This window comes from Oculina patagonica, unplaced genomic scaffold (genome assembly GCF_052425735.1).
Source record: "Oculina patagonica isolate OP01 unplaced genomic scaffold, crgOcupat unplaced148, whole genome shotgun sequence".
Lineage (NCBI taxonomy): Eukaryota > Metazoa > Cnidaria > Anthozoa > Scleractinia > Oculinidae > Oculina > Oculina patagonica.
The window spans coordinates 1-6,856 of NW_027557496.1; the positions used below are offsets into that span (position 1 = coordinate 1).

At 39.4% G+C, this 6,856-nt stretch overlaps 1 long non-coding RNA gene across 2 annotated transcripts; it reads left to right on the top strand.

Annotated features, from left to right (window-relative positions):
- Nucleotides 1–2,212: 2,212 nt before the first annotated feature.
- Nucleotides 2,213–4,935, top strand: LOC144639905 (uncharacterized). 2 transcript variants are annotated; one of them, XR_013568244.1, is made up of 4 exons: nt 2,213–2,376; nt 3,438–3,584; nt 4,483–4,562; nt 4,859–4,935. It is a non-coding gene; the product is annotated as an uncharacterized LOC144639905 (long non-coding RNA). The 2 variants fall into 2 exon arrangements; XR_013568245.1 differs by having other exon boundaries at nt 3,448–3,584.
- The last annotated feature ends 1,921 nt before the right edge of the window (nt 4,936–6,856 follow it).

Here is a 6,856-nt window from a genome sequence, read left to right on the forward strand (position 1 = left end):
GTAAAAGTAACCCTGTAAAAAAGGCCTTATTAAGGGCCTGATTACACTCGAACACTTATGTAAGAAAATAGCAAAGCGTTTAGGTGTTCTTAGGTCAATCAGACATTATCTTCCTCTAAACGAGCGCATACTCTTCTACAATGCAACTATTAAGCCTATATTTCTGTACGGCGGAGCAGTCTGGAGTTCAACATCTAAAAGTAACATAAGAAGAATTTTTCGTCTCCAGAAAAGGGCTGCCCGTGTTATCCTAGGCGTTAAAACAAGAGATGAACGTACTGTAAGTTTATTTAAGAGACTAGACTGGTTGCCCTGTTATGATGAAATCACTGTTAATAAGCTATGCTTAATTTACAAATGCCTAAATGGACAATGCCCAGAGTATTTAAGGAACAGACTTGTAAGTGTCAATGACATGTTCACCAGAACCTCGCGCTATGGTGATATTACTTTACGCTGTCCTCGGTATAACCGTGAAACGGAAGGTGGAAGAACTTTTCTTGTTTCAGCCACTAAATGTTGGAACTCTTTGCCTATATATATTAGAACTAGCACTAGCATTAAGGCCTTTAAACATAATTATAGTAACTTTATTAAGGAAGGTTATGCCGACTTAGATAGCTTTCCCATGTCATAATTTTTAAATTTTTATACTGTCACACCCAAATTACTGTTTGTATTTTTATCTAGTTTTTATCTATTTTATCTGTTTCCATTTTTTATTGATAATATATTTGTAGTAGTATTAACTTTTATTCTAGGGGAGGGCCACAGGTTTTTCAGTTTTTAACTGTAATGTGTAACCCTCATTAAATAAAGTTGTTATTATTACATGAGCCGGGCTGGCTCGGTTTGCCGAGATCTCGGAACGTCTGTTAAACGCAACAAAAATCAACATCGCGATTACATGACAACCGGGCCAGCCCGGTTAGCCGAGATCCCGGTATCGCGATGCCGGGATCTCGGCTAGCCGGGATGAAAATTTTCCATGTAATCGCGTTCACCGGGCCAGCCCGGCTAAGCGGGCCAGCATTAAATTTCTCTTCTGAGCACAATATCCGACGAAAAAATCAATGCAACTCCTTCTAAATAGGATGTAGAGGTAAAGTAACCCATCCAGATGCATAAGTGCAAAAAATTAACCACCAAATAATTTTTTTATTGCCGGAAAAAGGTGATTAAGATCATTCGTGCTCTGATCATTTATGCTAAAACCGGGCTGAAAGTCATCTCGGCAAACCGGGCCAGCCCGGCTAACCGGGCTCATGTAATACCGGCTGAAAGTCATCTCGGCAAACCGAGCCAGCCCGGCTAACCGGGCCAGCCCGGCTCATGTAATCAGGCCTTTACTTATCCACGAGGATTCCACAATGTCTCGCTGTCCCTTTCCGTTTTTTGTTTTCTCTCCCATTTTATTCATTTCTTTCTGATTCATGTCAAGCAATTGGTCTTCATGTTGTAGTCAGCCACTTTGTAGACGAAGCCCTACGGAAATTCAAAAGAGATACAGTACAAAACATTTACAGAAAACACGCCATTTTACATACAGTTCGTGATTTGTCTACTGCTTATCTTAACTTAATTTGTCGTGACGTAGCTAACATGCAATGACATGGAAAGAACTAATAGCATATGTATATGTGCTGCGTGTTCTGAATTCTCGTCACGTCGTAAACTAAATGCAGTCGATGTCCGTGTATCAGTGTATGCTCGAAAACTGCTGTTGTCCACAGTTACATGGAGGCTACAGATCTCTAATCAATCCAATATTTTTTTGTTTCATAAAAACTGGGGTTTCCCGAGGTCTACACTCAATGCTGACAATACTAGGAGTTTTACGACGCACGCTATCAAACCCGGTCTGTTTGAGTGACCGGCTTTTGTTTTGGATAAAACTGAACACGATTAGCAAACTCACTGTCCCAAACAGTACACGTTGTATACGTTGTATACGTTGTATCCCAAACAAGTAGCCTTTTCGATTTTGTGGTCTTTCAAAGACGATGCTTTTCTAAATGAAGAATGTTTTATACTAGAGACGAGTTACCCGTCTAGCCGAGCTTCGGCAAAAATTTTGTTCCAAATGTTTATCCAAATTTTTATCCAAAATTTTTTATCCAAATTCCAACTATCGGTGACCAGAAGTGTATCACCGATAGTTGGAATTTGGATACGGGAACTTCTAAATTATGACCGTGTGGAAACTGGCACCGAGACTCGCGAGGATCCAAGATGGCGGGAGTTTTGATAAACGTGCTGTGGAAAACAGTTTGGGAATCTTGGCGAGTTAACAGTTTCCAGTTTCCAACGTCTGGCACATTAAGTTGGATGATAAAGGCAAGCAAGGACTTCTGCCATGGACAGCTTTAGTTAAAGGTAAATTAATAAGCTCTTTTAAACGGTGTTTACACCAACCTAAAGTTCAGCACGTGCTTGTAAAATGCGATAACAAATGACAAATCTTGGAATAAAAACGAAACTATGTAGCTCCAAAAGACGCTTTAAACACTTTTCAATGAATTATTGGCTCAGGTCAAATGAATTAAAGCCCATATATCTGCAGCCCATCTATGGCCCATCTATCCCTCTACTCACCCTACTCAAGAATAACATTAATTTTTGTCATTATTTTATCTGGTAAGATTTAAAATAAAATGAGCTACAAACAGTTAAGTGCAAATAGAGTGACATTCCAAAAGACACAAAAAAAGAAAGAAAGAGAAAGAATTACAGTGCGGACACTTGAACCACCCGGGGGGGGGGGGGGGGTACTCCCATAAATTTCGGATAGGGGTGTGCCGCCAAGGTTCTTAAGGATAAAGAAAGCGAAAATTGATACCCTTTTTAAGGCCCAAAACCGAAAAATGACACCACTTTCAAGGGGAGGCTAACCGCGCACGGCAAGACACAAATCTCTATAAAATCGCTTTACTAATACCTGAACAGAAAATTCAGTTTTAAGATACCTTTTTTGGTTTAGCTGGGCGTTTATTTCAGCGTATAGAATTTAGGTACCCTATCTAAGGAGCACACTGGGAACTCATTGCCAAAAGAAGCAAAAATGATACCCTATTTAAGCCTGAAATTGAAAAGCAGAGACCGATGCAACGTAGAATGAGAGAATTAGTTTTGTACTATATTTCGGCTGGCCTATTTAAGAACCGAGAACCTCAAAAACCATACCCTATCCAGCGGCACATACCTATATAGGCCACATATGGGAGTACCCCCCCAGGTCGAACCATAAACACCATGGCGTTATTTTCACTTTATTTTATTTCTCCTTGAAAATTACATGACAGTACACACCCAACAAACCTACTCACTGCCTGACCTGTAGTTTAAAATACATGTAGGCTCTCATACCTTCCATAAATGCATATCAACATCCAGATTACATCATGAGATTAAACAGTTACTTTAATTATTTCTTTTAGTATCCAAAAGAGCACAGACCAAGAAACAAATAAACCAAACCAGGTGGAGGTGTAGACCAAACTTACGACATAATGATGTGACCAAATGATGCAAAGACTAAAAGCCAGGTGGGATGTGGATGAGAGACAGAAGTGTAAGAAGTCATGGTGAGTGATGTAAATTGTTTTTTTTTCTTCAGACCAGCACGTTATGGACTGTTCATTTTTTATCGGGTAGGGGGTGCTGGTGGGATTTGATAGGTAGTCGCTGTTATATATTATGGCCCCCTCTTCTTCATCGGAAATTTTTACCTGACCCCACCTCGAAATCCAATTTTTTTTATAACCCCCCCCCCCCTAAAAAAAAAAAAACAACAACAACAACAATCCAGTAAAATTAAAATTTATCAAGCCTTGTGACTAAAGAATGTATCGGTGTACAAAAACCACACCTCCCAAAAAGCTGATGTTGCCTCATGATCAACTGTGTATTGTGGATGCTGTCTTTTAGTATGGTTTGACTGCATTTGTAATCAATAAGCTGTTGGATTGAGTAAATAGCGTTTGGTACATAACAAAGTAGGGGAGTCCGGGGGCATGTTCCCGGGAAAATTTGAATTTTCAGAACCTCAGGAATGTTATTTTGGGCATTCTGGCAAGATCTTTTACTATTACAGAAGCCCTCATTTCAATACTTAAAAGTATAATTATTTTCAGTGACCTCCCCTTACAGACCATATTTTTTGGCTGACCCCCCCTTTGAAGCAATAATTTTTGCCATGGCCCCCCCTCATTCACATTTAAACCTGTGTGTGTACATGGCACACCTGGTGTATACACCAATCAAAAATACAATGTCCTTGACCAAGAACGTGCCACAAGACAATGGCTTTAATATTATGGCTTCGTTGAGTGCAACATCTTCAACATCTAAATCGAAAGACTAATACACGAGCCATTACGCTTCTCCCATATGCAACTTACCGGTACATGAACATGTAAATATATAAAAATAATGTGAATACACTTTTGGTCACTATTGAATGTAGACTATGTTCTCTTTAAGGACCGGTGTATTCCTGACAAGGAGGACATCAGGCACATCCACACCAGAAAGAGAACCTGCATACCAGACTTCAGATGGAGGTGGTGAGTTGGTTTAATTTCTTTCATATTGGCATCATAGTTTTTAGTTAATTTCCAAAAATATGTGTACAGTAATTATAATATAAAAGAAAACAAGTGATCAGGAAGCCTCTTAGGAACCACAGAGGCATTGAAACTGTCTGAGCAAATGGAGACCCTGGTACCCCAAGGGGCAAGGGTGGGGTGCTAGATCTGCCACTGTCATAACATTAAGGGTACACCCACATGCAGCTTACTTGTACATGTAATAAATGTGAAGGAACAATAAAACTAAGACTATTTCTGTTCTCTTTAAGGACCTGTGTATTCCTGACAAGAAGGAGGACAGACGCATCTTCACAAAAAAGAGAACTTGGAGACCAGGTGGACATGGTGAGTTATTTTATCTCTATAATGTTGCTGTGATATTCTTATTAGTACAGTCAATCCTTCCATTAGTGACCACTCCAAATGTCAAGGCTACATGGTCGCTTATTGGGTCATCAGTTACAAGAGGTCAGACCACATGGATTCAGTCTAAATTTTGAGTCATACCCTGTAGTCATTTCAAAGGCTTAATCCATGTACAAGTGCATCCACAAACCCACAAAAACTTTGTTCAAGAACACATCAAGTTGAAGGCGTAAGCGCAAGAAACGCACTTTGTGTTTTGGCCAAATTGAAAATTCTCACAAACAACTCCAAATTTCGCACGCAAGTTCGTTTACGTGTGCTCAACACTGCCCTGTATTTAATTTTGCTGGTCTTTCCTTCGTTTTCGAAAAATAACACATGCAAAAAGACAAGGTTTTTGCTTGCGCGGCGTCGTTTGACTTTTCTTTTACAAACCTTTTGTTTCTCAAGACGATGAAGTCAGCTAAACTTTTAGGGTTACAGTCCTAGCCCTAACGCAAAAGGTAACCCCAAGGCCGTAGGGTCGGGATTAGAGTTTCAGGTTAGAGTTACAGACTTAGCCCTAACGCAAAAGCCTAGCCCTAACGCAAAAAAAAAAAAAAAAAAAAAAAAAGTTTAACACTAACCCCAAGGGATTAGGGAGTTAAGCCGTTTCAAGTTAAGTTTAGGATCAGAGTCAGCCTCAACCTTTTATAGATCGCGCTTTTAATAATAATAATAATAATAATAATAAATATATTTTTATAGCGCCTATCCAGGCCTGCTCTAGGCGCTTTACAAATGTTTAAAAAATATATATATATATATAATAAAATCAATAAAAATTTTGTTAAAATTAGCTGAATAAATCTTAAAATTAAAAATTTGCATTAAAAGTAATAAAAAGTAAAAATCGCTAAGAGTAATAAGTTTTAAAAAGAAACGTTTTGAGTTTTGATTTAAAAGAACTTAAATTGTCACACGAGCGGATAAAAACAGGCAAACTGTTCCAAAGTTCAGGCGAGGAAACAGAAAAAGCTCGAGACCCATACGATTTGAGGTGGAATTTGACAGGGTTGAGACGTGAAGAGTGTGATGATCGGAGGGTTCTTGAAGGTTGGTAGTACGTTAGCAAATCTTGAATGTAGATATGAGATTGTTGATGGAGAGCTTTTAATGCAGTAAGCTTTCACGCCAGTTTGCTTGCAGCTAGCTTTTTCTGCAGTCTGTTTGCAGTTATCTAGTTTTTGTTGTTTCGGGCAAGACTATTCTACTCTGTTACCGTTACCGTTAGCTGTACTGAATTTGCCGAGGTGAAAGTGAAATAAAGACTGATTGTTGATTGAATACGTTTGCTCGTGTTGTCACATTATACTAGTTTTGCTTTCAGTTGAGTGCCGCCGGCTTGCTCTCACTTCTATCTCCACTCCTTACATCATCACACATCTACAAAATCCCGCGAAAACAAGATAAACTTATGAGGTTTTCGTTCGCACGAATCAATAGATTCATTGATGAATATTTAATGAGACACAGAAAATATTTTGCGAAGGGAAGGTGTCCTGGGGAACATATAAAGAATTTTTTAAAGTCTAAAACCAGGTCACTTCTCGGCAACTTTGTCGCGGCAGCACCCAAGCGGATCCTGCAAAACTCGCGTTGACGAAGTTCCCGGCAAGAAACCTCTTGTTTTAGACTCTCTATGCCGCCAGGCTCAAAACTACCTCGGTTTGTGCCGAAGCGCTAAACAGCGCTGTTGTACAAAACAAAGGCAGAAACATCACTCAGTTCTTCGAGCGATGCTGTAAACTTACGGGTATTCAGACTTAATGATGTCCTTCAACCACCTGGCAGCAGCACTTACGCTAAAACTAACCAAAGGCTTCAAATGATTTTCAGGAACAAACGGCCATTTTTTTTTT